The following is a 12,445-nucleotide window of genomic DNA, read 5'->3' as shown; positions in this document are numbered from 1 at the left end:
TTGCTGTCTAGTCACCCTAGGAGTAACTAAAGCCAAGATGCAGCATTACGGCCTTACTTGGTTTATCCACCTCGGTGTTTCTCTGACTCCTCCCACATTTCTTCAAACCACATCCCTTTGGTGGAGTTTGCAAAGCTAAATGGGCCCTTGGTATCATAGCAAACCAATTAGTAGCTTTTAGCTTGAATGTAGAATGTGGAGGCAAGTTATAAAATAAAACTTCTAGACTACGTCAAGCTCAAGCCATGGAAACATATGACCTATTGTTTTCCTGAGAAGAGGATACTCATCTCAGTGGGTTTAATACCTATTAATTACAAATGTAATCAGTGTTTCTGTTAGCAGAGTATACAGGGAGATCTGAGTGCTGCATCAAGGAGGAGGTAGCAATGTTAGTATTACAAAGGAAACTATAGATATAAATGTGGGCCAATTTTTGGAGTCCGTGTGTGATTAAAAGATCCACTGGCTTCAAAGGGAGGTTTGCCTGAGTAAGATTAAGGTTTTGTCCCAGCTGATTTTCTGGGGAGTATTCACACCTCACAAAGCATGGACGTCTGTCATGTATACTAATGAACTTTTTGCCCCCAGCAGGAATTTTTCAAAGTTTAAAAATAAAATCAACAAAGAAAATTACAGTCCATCATTTGCTAAAAGTCTCCCTTGTTAAGTTCTAATTGTTTGGCATGGACTGCATGATGAACAGTGACATTTACGATTCTGTAGTACACCGCTGCTGTATTTCATCTTGCCATACTGTCAGATTGCTCTAGATAGAGAAGAATGGTGACAGCGTCAGAATAGCTGCTTTAAACTTCCTAAATCACTTCAGTTGTTGCAAAAAGTTATTTTGCTATGGCAGCACTAATTCTTATGAAGTCGGGTATCATCCCTTTTTACCATGGTATGTACATCTAATGGAAGGCTACTACACTGTTATTTATTGTGCTGGCACACAATTTTTTATCTCTTAGCCGACTTTGTGGAAAATTCCTTTCTCTGTAGTGTGAGAGTTTTTTCAAAAAAAAATTTTTTTTTGCAAGATAAAGGATTTTAGCTCATTTTATAATCTAAATAATTATGTCACAATGTGTCTTTTGAAGCCCAAATTGCCTCTGACTATTGGAACATCTGTACTGAAGGAAGCCCTTTGTGAAACTTAAGATGAACAATAAATGGCAACATGGTACAGCTGCTCTCCCTCCTCACGTTTCAGAACATAGGTATGTGGCCTTCTTTCCCCCTACCCCTGACTGCCTATAGAACACACACACACTTTCTCTCCCACCATGTCCTCAGCTACAGAGAATTGCAAACATAGGCAGATGGAGGGGTGTAAAGTAACAGGCCCCCAGGTGTAAATTACAGCTGTCTGAAGGCTAAGCTAAATTACACTGATTGGCAATGTCCCCAAGGGGTCAAATTAGGAAGCTGAGGTTCAGCAAGACAGAGAAGCTCTGGCTATGCTCCTTTTGATCCAGCTATACCACTACACCAGCAGAAAAGAGATAGCGAAGCTGCTACACTGTTTATACATCACTGGAGGATGCCCATATGGCTGGATGACCTTACAAGGAACAGATACACCAGTTTACAGCCAGATTCTGCCAGCAGTTTGTTCTTGGCTCTCCTTCTTGGATCTCCAGAACCTTTACATTTTCTAGATACCTTCCAAGTAGCAACAGTTGCTAAGTATGCTTCTAATCTCTATGCAAGAAAGTCAGGTCCTTTTCTTTCAGGTGCAGACCTTGCCACAGATATCCATGGCTTTGTCACCTTGAGGACAGGCTACTTCAAATGTGTAATACATGAAGCTATTCCAGCAAGCCATCCACAAGTTGCAGCTAGCACAAAACAAGATGGTCCTCTATTAAGTTTCCAACAGACAGCACACAGCTGTGGTCCATCATTTACTGTAGTTACCAAGAGAAGTTGAAAGTAATAGCTTTGACCTAAGAGGTCACAAATAGTTTATGACCCAGTTATTTGGCAGACCACCTCCCTCCCCATTATACTGCAACAGTTGTGACCATCTGAGAGGTATGAGCTAACATCCCCACACAGAAAGTCTGGGGGTTGTTCCTCCCTCCCGCCCCAAGAATGGGCTAATCTTGTTGCCTACACTCAGATAGCAGCAGACAGCATCATTTCATTTGGAACAGTCCCAACATAAAGTCAGCCTCTCCCACTTCAGCAGCAGTCTTCCTGTGTCCCAAAAGTATATTACAGCTGAAGGCAATGTAAAAGTAAGGTATTCATCTTATGTAAGTGCACAGCAGCCATTATACCCATAGCCTTTCCTTTATTTGATTTTATCAAATTTAATAAAATGTTCATTATAAAAAATGGGGAGGGGTAAGTGGCTTTCTGGCACAACAATAGCATTTTCTGCTGTACTGGGATTGACTCAGGTTTACAAGTGAACATGGGTCTATGGCTTTCTGGCCATCTTATTTTACATCACATCATACAGAGTGAAACTTTTAGAAAGTTTTATTTCTGCAGCCTATGTCTGGAGACCTGCAGCATCTCCTGCTTGACTAGAGGAATTGCATAAATATCCACTGTGAGAATAGATACTCATCTTCTCTCTCAGCTAGAGAAAGAAGCTCAGAGAATCCTTAGAGGCAAGGAATAAAGAGCATTAATTAAGGGCTATAAGCCAATATTTTCAAATCCGGCTAGCTAAAGTCAGGCTCCTAAACCTATAGTTAAGTATCTAAGTGCCAGTGGCCTGCTTTTCAGAGATTTTGAGAACTGGCAGCACCCACTGGCAACAGGAACTAGGATAATTGCTCAGCACTTTTGAAAAATAAGGCCACTTCTAATTCAGAGCTAGGCAGGTTTGAACATTTGGGCCATTAGACCCAGGAACAACTTGTTATAATTGCTATTGGCTGGCTTCCAGCACATATGCTTTAGCACTAGAAAAGCAGAGTAAAATCCAGGTTAAAATTTGGGATAGAAGAACAGAAATAGATCACATGCAAGGCAAAACAGGTTAAAAAGAGAATGAAAACTGGCTTTTAAAATCTAGTGGAAAATAAATAATGGTCACTTCTTTAAGCTGCAGGTTGCAGATGTTTACCGTCAGAAATAAATTTATCGTCAGACAAGGAGATTAAAAAAAAAAAGTGGGTTTTGTGGACATCCCTTTGCTGTCCTCTAGTGGCAGCCTTTTAGTTAAACAGCAAAGTTCGATAAAACGTGAATCTGTAGCATATTTTAATTTGTTTTTGAATAAAAAACTAATGTGAATTGTAGTAGATGTACTGCCATCTCCCTGCATGAGACCCATTTTCCACCAAATCAAATACATTATGAAAATATAGACCACCATTTTCAAAGACCATTTGTTAGATTTATTTGTTAGATAAAGCAGTAACAGCACAATAGAATAATGCAGCTGAAAGCCTTAACACAGTAGCCTTTATGCCAAACTGAGAGCTATGACAGATTGGAGCATACAACTGGCCTTGCAACTTTATTTTTCCTTTAACATACATTTTGGTCAGTTATACAGTCTATTCACCCTGGCTAACTACAGTATTTCCCTGAAGTTAGTGTATAGCTGTCCATTGTAGGAGGTCGGAGCATCTCGTGTGATCCCTTTGGCTGTATAATCTGATCTGTGAGGAACAAGGTTACAAACAGATATCACATAGAATCCTTAATGATGCATGAATGCCTGTGCATGAGGTTTTTTTTTTTTTTTTTTTTTTTACCGGAGAAGATCATTACACAGTGACAGTATCACTCTCTTGGCTGCTGAAGTGAAAGACCACTGCCACAAAAAGTCACAGTGACTGGAAATGTAAGAAGCCACTACAGCTGGCCATTGACTTCTTTTGTGCCTTGCCAAGCCTTATATATTCTACAATAAATTCTTGCAGTGCCTTTCTATCTGCTGGACTTAATACGCTGTGGTTAGTCATTTCTACCTTCTACCTGGTTTAGCCCACCAGTCAAAGTGGTGTTCTAGGATGTGGCCACAGCTACTTGGAACCACAGGTGAGAGCTGGGTGTGAAATGAGGACCAGTGAAAGAAAACCACTCAGAGTAAAACTGTGCTGACTTTCAGAGATGCAATGGTTTCAGTATTACCTAGGTTAACACAAACATAACTTGATTGTGATCTCACATCTGTCTAAATCAGAAACAACAAAGTCACCTTCTTCTGGAGCATGGGACACGGGTCACTTGCTGGAGGATTCTCTGCTCCTTGAAGTCTTTAAACCACAATTTGAGGACTTCAATAGCTCAGACATAGGTGAGGTTTTTCACAGGAGTGGGTGGGTGAGATTCTGTGGCCTGCGTTGTGCAGGAGGTCAGACTAGATGATCAGAATGGTCCCTTCTGACCTTAGTATCTATGAGTCTATGAAAGTTAATACTGGCAGTGTAGGACTTCTCCATTGCTTTACCTATACCACTTAGTTTAAAGCTGTACAATTCCCCTTCCCATCCTTCACCCCCAAAGTATGAATACAGTTATATTGGTATAGCTGTTCCTGAATGGGAAGGAGAAAAAGCTCTATTCATATAAGGCACCAGTATAACTGCAGCCACAGAAGGGGTTGTATTAGTATAACTAGGTCAGTTAAAAAAAACAACACCCTCACCCAAATAATTGTATTGGTAGAAAATCTGTGTGTAGACCAGGCCTAAGCAAGATCAGAAGTGGGCCCACAGCCTTACAGAGAATCACTTTAAATAGAAAGATCTTTAGCACCATCTGCTGGTTTGTGAAGCATATTATTGATCAAAGGTGCCACAGGATAGTTTATTGATGGCTAAACAATATCCGTACTATCATGACCAACTTAGAGGCTAACTGGCAGGCAATACAGGAGATATAGCGCAAAACATTCAGTTGAGCAATTTAATATACTTCCTTCTATTAAAGTTTTCAGAAACATCAGACTTGAGGTCCATAAGGCGTTATTATAGAGTGACCAGATGAAACGGACAAATATTGGGACACAGGGGGAAGCAACAACAAGCAGCGGAGCCGAGTTGCCGAAGCAACAAAAAAAAACCGCCAGAGCGGCCAAAGCTGCAATATCATGACAAATGGCGTCCTGACCGTGCATTGGTCGGGACATGGGACAAAGAAGTAAAAATCGGGACAGTCCCAATTTTATTGGGACATCTGGTCACCCTACGTTTTTATATTCCTATAGCACCTAAAACCCCATTGTACTAGGCACTGTACAAACAGAATAAAAAGATGGCCCCTGCCGCAAAGACCTTACAATCTAAGCAGAAGACTAGAGACAACAGATGAGTAAAGGTGGACTAATGGGGGAGTACCAGGTAACAATGAGAATGTATTGGCCAAGGCATCAAGGCAAAGGAGAGTTTTAAGAAGGGATTAGCAGGAGGATAAAGCTGCAGTTTTGCAGATCTTTACAGAAAGCTTTTCCCAAGTGTGAGAGCAGCATGGGAGAAAGCAGGAAGGTGCTTGTTTGAAAATGTAACGAGTGGATGATGAAGGTTGATATCACGGACCGATTGCAGATGGGAGTTGATATTTCGATAGTGAGTGAGAGATAAGTAGGGTATGGATAGGCCATGAAGAGTCTTGAAAGTGAAGGGAAGCAGCCAGGGGTGAAAGCGAGCTGGTAGGGGCCAGTTCTGCAAACCGGTAAGAACCTGCACCAGCCCATACCCAGCCTACAGTAAAGCATTGCCGTTGCAGCGCTTTAACGTCCCTGTCCCTTTTGCCTCCCGTGTTGGAGGCCCTGCTGGTAGGGTCCGTCCTGGCAGGGCCGCCGACAGGGCAGGCAAAAGGGGCAGGGACATTAAAGTGTTGCCACAGCAGCGCTTTAAGGATGGTTCTTTGCTGCTGCTGCGTTTTAATATTGTTGCACCCCCCCCCCAATCGGCGCTTTAACATTCCTGCCCCTTTTGGCTGCCGACAGACGTGGGGGGGGCAAAGGGAGCAGCTGCCCTGGGGCCAGCGATTTAAAAGGGCCTGGGTCCTTTTAAATCAACACGGGAGCCCTAGGGAGCTCGGGCCAGCCAGACTGGAAGGGCTGGCTGGGGGATGCTGACCCCCCCAGCCCCGCCCCTTCCACCTGAGGCCCCGCCCCTTCCAGGGGCCAGAGCCACCCCGTACCGGTAAGTGGCCTCAGTTACTTTCGCCCCTGGAAGCAGCTTATGTTTAATAGCTATGGGGAAGCCAGGGAAGGGATTCAAAGAAAGGGCTGATGTGGTCAAACCAAAGGGGTAGAAGAATGATCTTTACGGCAGCATTCTGAATGGCCACAAGCGGAGCATGACTGTATTTGACAAGGCCAGAGAGAAGGATTTTGTAGTAATCAAGATGATGAGAGCCTGAACAAGAGTTTTAGCTGTTTGGACAGATAGCATTATTTGTATTGCCTGAAATAGGAAAGGTAGTATCTTAGAGATGTTTTGCAGAAAGAATCTGTAACATTAGGCATAGCTGGGAGGCAATAACCTAGAGAAAGGTTGTGAAGAACAACAGATATCTATCATTTTTATTAATGCTGTGTACCTCAGTTTACCTGCTTCATGTTATTCCATCTGACTACATGGAGTTGAATCAAAAGAGGTCGTTAGGAAGAACAAGCAGGAAATGAAACAAGCTACAACAGCCAGGGCTAAGACATCTTGGGAGTAAAAAAAAAATATATATGTATGTTGAGGGCCATTAACTGGGAAAATATTATTTCCAGGTGTCAGCCAAAATTACACAGCTAGGTTGCCAAGACTGAGAGCCTAAGATCAAAAGGACATGGAATAATTAAAAACTCTCTCTTTCTCTCTCTGGAAAAATAGGGAGGTTTAGTTGTCAGGGCTGTTGACAGACAGCAGACAGACAGATGCAGACTCTGTGGGATGGGCCTGGGCAGCAAGACTGGTCCAAGACCCAGGCACGTAGGCCATTTGTTGTTTTAAGCTTTTCTCTGATTGTTGTGGGCCTTTGCGTGACTAAACAATACACTTGTTTTTGAATAAGCTGTTCTGAGTCACTTTGATTAGCTCTGGTCACAGGCTCCTGGAGGAAAGTTTCTTGTGGGTGCCAAATATATTTGTGCCACATCAACATGGTTGGAAAACAGGGGGCTGCAACCCAGAGTTCCAGCCTAACAATAGTTGAACTGTTGGATACCACCCTTGAGGGGTGAAGGAAGCAAAAGCTGTCATCTAAAGGGTACCCTCAAGAGGGATCACCAAGGGAGCTAAGACAGAGGTCATCCTGTAATTGTGATAGAGGTCTGAGATGAAGATGAAGCTCAGGTTATGAATCTGAGCGACAGGAAAGATGGTGATACACTGATCAAGAAATGAGATAAGGGTTAGGGCTTGGGGGAGGGGGACGGATTAAGAGCTCTGTTTTAGCCATGTTGAGCTTGAGCTGATGGCTAGACATCCATGAAGACATGTCAGAGAGAGAGGTTTTAATTTTTGACAACAGGAGATAGACCTGTGAGTCATCAGCATAGAGATGGTAGCTGAATTTGTATTTGTGGGTGAGTTTGCCCAGAAATAAAGAGTAGAGGGAGAAGAGAAGGGGACCATGGACTGAGCCTTGTGGAACCCCCACAGAAAGTTGTAAGGTGGATGAAGAGGATCCTCCAAAGGACACACGGAAGGAGTGATTGGAGAGGTAGGGGGAAAACTAGGAGATGACAGTTCTAGATGCCAAGGGCACAAGATTTCAAGAAGAGGAGCATGGTCAGGGCTGATGACAAATCAAAGAGGGATAAGACTGGAGTACGGGTTGACATTTGGCAAGGAAGAGGTCATTGGAGATTTTGGTGAGAACAGTTCCAGTTGAGTGCAAGGGGCAGGAGATAGATTGAAGAGGGTCTAAAATGGAATTGGAGGGGAGGAACTCCTGACAATGATGGCAGACAACACGTTAAATGAGCTTAGAGATGAGAGAGAGAAGGGAGAAGGGGCAATAGTTAGAGAGACAAATGGGGTCAAGGGTGGTTTGTGTTTGTTTTTAAGATGGGAGATACTTAAGCATGTTTGTATTGTGAGGGGAGAGAGCCAGAGGAGAGTTAGAGGTTAAGATGAAGAGTAAGTGAGGGGATGAGAATGGGTGCAAGGGAGATCAGGAGATGGGATCACTGGGGAAAGTGGAGAGTTAGAGGGGGAGAGAAATGGAAGTAAAGCCAGGGGAGGAAGGAGGTTTGTAAACTTTCTCTTGGAAGAAATTAGTGAGATCCCGTGAAGAGAGAGAAGCTGAGGCAGGAGGAAGGGAAGGTTTGAGGAGTGAGTCAAAGGCAGTGAAAAGGTAGCTGGGATTGCAGGTGTGGGATTCAGTTAAATTGGAGAAGTGGGATTTAGATAGAAAGGTGGCAGAAGTGGAGGAGGAGAGAAGAAATTTACAGTGGAGGAAGTCAGCTTGCATGGGAATTCTGCCAGAGATGCTCTGCAGCATGAGAGCAGGAGCATAGAAGCAGATGTTGGAGATAAGTAAGGGCTGGGTAAACCATGTGGTGGGAAAGAGGAGCAAATGTAGAGAAAGAAAAAAAGTAAAATCCTTCATTGTAGGGTTCTTCAAATGCCATACATCTTTTAGCCCCAATTCTTCTATATAATCTTTTGTAATGTTTGTGGCATGTGATTGTGTATGCTGGGGCTGCCCTGATTTGTCTAAAAAAAGGGCCAACACCTCATTAAAATCTCCTACTATGATGGTTGATTCTAATCTGATGGACTCAGTGCTTAATAATGAAATCAAAACTATCGTGATCTCTGATCATGAGCCAGGGATACTACAATTTCCCCCTCCAAAAACAAATTGGACTTGTAAAAGATGGAGACTGAACGCTTTTGAAAAAGAGAAAAAAATTTCAGACTGTCACAGAAGAAATTTGGTTTTTCTTCAAAACAAAATGACAAAAGAAATATCCTGATCCATCCTATAGGATACACTAAAAACATTTATTATTAGGGGACAGGATCACTTCCTACTCAGCAGGTTGGAAAGCAGCTAGCCAAGCTTGGCTATGGAATTAACTAAACAAGTTAAAGCTATTGATTCAGAATACACAAGCTACCCTTTCCAAGAAAATCTTTAAAAAAATCAATCAGTCTTCACTTGGAAGTCAAAAGACTTTGCTCTTTTTAGACTCAGACATATTGAGAGTTGAGAGAGCAGGGAAACTTCTTGCATACAGACTAAAAGTGAGAGGTCAAAGGCCCCAGATGATACCATGCAAATCAGAATGCGAGTACATTATTAACCAAAAAGAGATCAATGATCAATTTTTGAAATTCTCTTTTCAATAATGATTCAGCACCTGACCCAAAAGAACTGAATAATTTTGTTTAAACTCTTATCCCACAAATCTCAGAAGAGCAGCAGACCAGGTTGGCCTCTTGCTGGCAATAGGAGGAACTAAGTCCAGGGAGAAGATGGGTCTGAGCAACACACACACAATGGCCTACTAATAGAATTGTATCAAAGTCTGAAAAAAGTTCTGGCCTCTCAGCTGTTATCCATTTACAAAGATGCCTTAAAGAAAGGTACATTACATCTAGTATATGAGAGAGCCTAATTACTACACTACTTGAATCAGGTGAAGATGTGCAAAAGTGTAACCGCTATAGACTCATTTCTTTAATAAATAGTGATAAAAATACTTTCACACATATTGACTAAGAGGCTTGAAAAAGTGATATGGTTCACCCTAATCAGGTGGGATTTATTAAACAAAGGCATGGTTCAGATAATGCACTTCAGCTGATTAATGTTATGGCATTCTATCAACACTCTAGAAATTCCCATGTGATCATTTTACTTGAGAAAGCCTTTGGCAAAGTGAACTGGCAGTATCTGTCTCTTACACTGGATAAATTTGGGCTGCAAAATTTCTTTATTTCATGGATAAAGCTGTTATATTCCAATCCCAACTCTTGTGTCCTAACAAATAGCACAATAACCCCCACCTTTGTTCTGTTTGGGGAACTAGAGAGGGATACCCCTCTCCCCACTCCTGTTCAATCTAGCATTAGACCCATTTGCATTACTAATTAGGGAACACCAGGGTATTCAAGGGATCAAATCGGGTCTCGGGGAGACAAAAATCTTTATGCAGACAACATCCTCCTATTTATTAAAAATCCAGATCAAACTATTCCAAATATCCTACAAACAATAGATAACTTTGGCAAATTCTCTGGCTACAGGATAAATTGAGATAAGAATGAAACAATGACGATCAAATTGGATTTAGTTGGAAATGGCACCCCTATAGGAACATTTAGATGGCAACAGACAAACCTCAAATATCACAGCATCCTGTTCCCTAAGGAAATTAAAAGCATAGTGTGACTAAGTGGGAATTTTTTTGTAATATTTTTATAAAGCCTATATATCCCTCAGTTTTCCCTATATGCTGTATTGTTACCTAGTTTGGAGGGCGGGAGACTGTTCGTTTTCAGAGCAGGCTAAGACACAGGTGCGAGTATCATCTAGTTAAGTGCTAACTTAACCCCTATGTTCTGGGATTGCTCCTATAACCATATGTTTTAAGAACTTAATTGCAGAGTTAATTTGTTCCTATCAGATCAACTTGTGTTACAAGCTAAACATGTAATTTTCAACCTAATGGATGTTAATTGGAAGCTGAATAAATCTGAATAACTGTGGCTCAGCAGAGCATTAAGAATTGCTAAAAGACTAATACTACAAAAATGAAAATCCAAACATCAAACAATTGAAGACCAGAGCACAGACATTGTAAACTTGGCTACCATAGACAGAATTGTATATCAGAATAGAAATACCCAAGACAAATTCTGCGGGTATGGAATGTCTGCCTGGAAGTAACTGAATTATGCTATTTAATGGTTGGGCCCCCTTACCTCCCCCTCCTCTCTACACACTTACTTCCCTCCTTATCTTTCCCCCTCTTCTGAATTTTGCTTCTATTTTTTACCTTATTGTAATATTTTTAACTAGTTGGATTTTTATAAACAAATTTTGCTTGTTTGTAAACTGTATAACAAATTGATTTATATTTTAATTATATTACATATTAAATGGTTCAAATATAACTAAGGTTACGTAGCAAATGGTTAATAAATTATGACTCGACCCTCCTCCATTTTGTTTCATCCCCTAGTCACTGTACCCCTCACCCTCATCCCTGCCCCTCACTCACTGGGCAGCCAAAGGAACCAGGCGTTCCCCCTTCCACTTCTGCCTATTGCCTTCCTTTATTTATCCCCTCCAGTTTTTGACTGTTAACCTCTATTTTCCCTACCCACCCCCTTTACCATTTCTATCCCAGCCTCTGGTGGCTGTTCCATCACCTGCCCTCAATGGTATATCCCAACTCGGCCATACGTGAAGCTTCTGCGCCAGCAGCTTTGTCAATGGGAGGAATGAAAGGGAAACCCTTGCCACCATTGTTGTGTCACCTCTGCTTTCTCCCCCCTCCGCCAGCACAACACAGCTGCCAGTACATCAGCGCCCCCACCAGGGTGGCAGCAGCAGGCACAGGTGGGAACTCTGCTGCCAGACTTTTACCACCATCATAGGAGCCCCCTTTGTCAGCAAAAAGAGCCAAGGTTAGGAAAAGGGCAAGAGCCCCAGCTAGAAGACTCCATCCATCGTGATGGCTGCACTGCTACCACCATGCCAACGGCCGTGGCTCCCCGTCACCCTGCCATCAGCTGTGGGGGTGAGCACCCCCACCATGTATGCACAGGTGGCCAGGTCTGCTGCCCCATCACCATCTGGGATTTGGGATGCATCAGGAGAGGCATTTCCAGTAGGGATAAGGAGGTTTTAGTACCGTTATACAAGGCACTGGTGAGACCTCACCGAGAATACTGTGTGCAGTTCTGGTCTCCCATGTTTAAAAAGGATGAATTCAAACTGGAGCAGGTCCAGAGAAGGGCTACTAGGATGATCCGAGGAATGGAAAACTTGTCTTATGAAAGGAGACTTAAGGAGCTTGGCTTGTTTAGCCTAACTAAAAGAAGGTTGAGGGGAGATATGATTGCTCTCTATAAATATATCAGAGGGATAAATACAGGAGAGGGAGAAGAATTATTTAAGCTCAGCACCAATGTGGACACAAGAACAAATGGGTATAAACTGGCCACCAGGAAGTTTAGACTTGAAATCAGACGAAGGTTTTTAACCATCAGAGGAGTGAAGTTTTGGAATAGCCTTCCAAGGGAAGCAGTGGGGGCAAAAGATCTATCTGGTTTTAAGATTCTACTCGATAAGTTTATGGAGGAGATGGTATGATGGGATAATGGGATTTTGGTAAGTAATTGATCTTTAAATATTCAGGGTAAATAGGCCAAATCCCCTGAGATGGGATATTAGATGGATGGGATCCGAGTTACCCAGGAAAGAATTTTCTGTAGTATCTGGCTGGTAAATCTTGCCCATATGCTCAGGGTTTAGCTGATTCCTTCCCGACCCCAAATATGGCAATTTT

The sequence above is a fragment of the Dermochelys coriacea genome, chromosome 5 (genome assembly GCF_009764565.3).
Source record: "Dermochelys coriacea isolate rDerCor1 chromosome 5, rDerCor1.pri.v4, whole genome shotgun sequence".
In the NCBI taxonomy this organism is placed as follows: domain Eukaryota; kingdom Metazoa; phylum Chordata; order Testudines; family Dermochelyidae; genus Dermochelys; species Dermochelys coriacea.
This window is presented reverse-complemented; position numbering follows the sequence as displayed.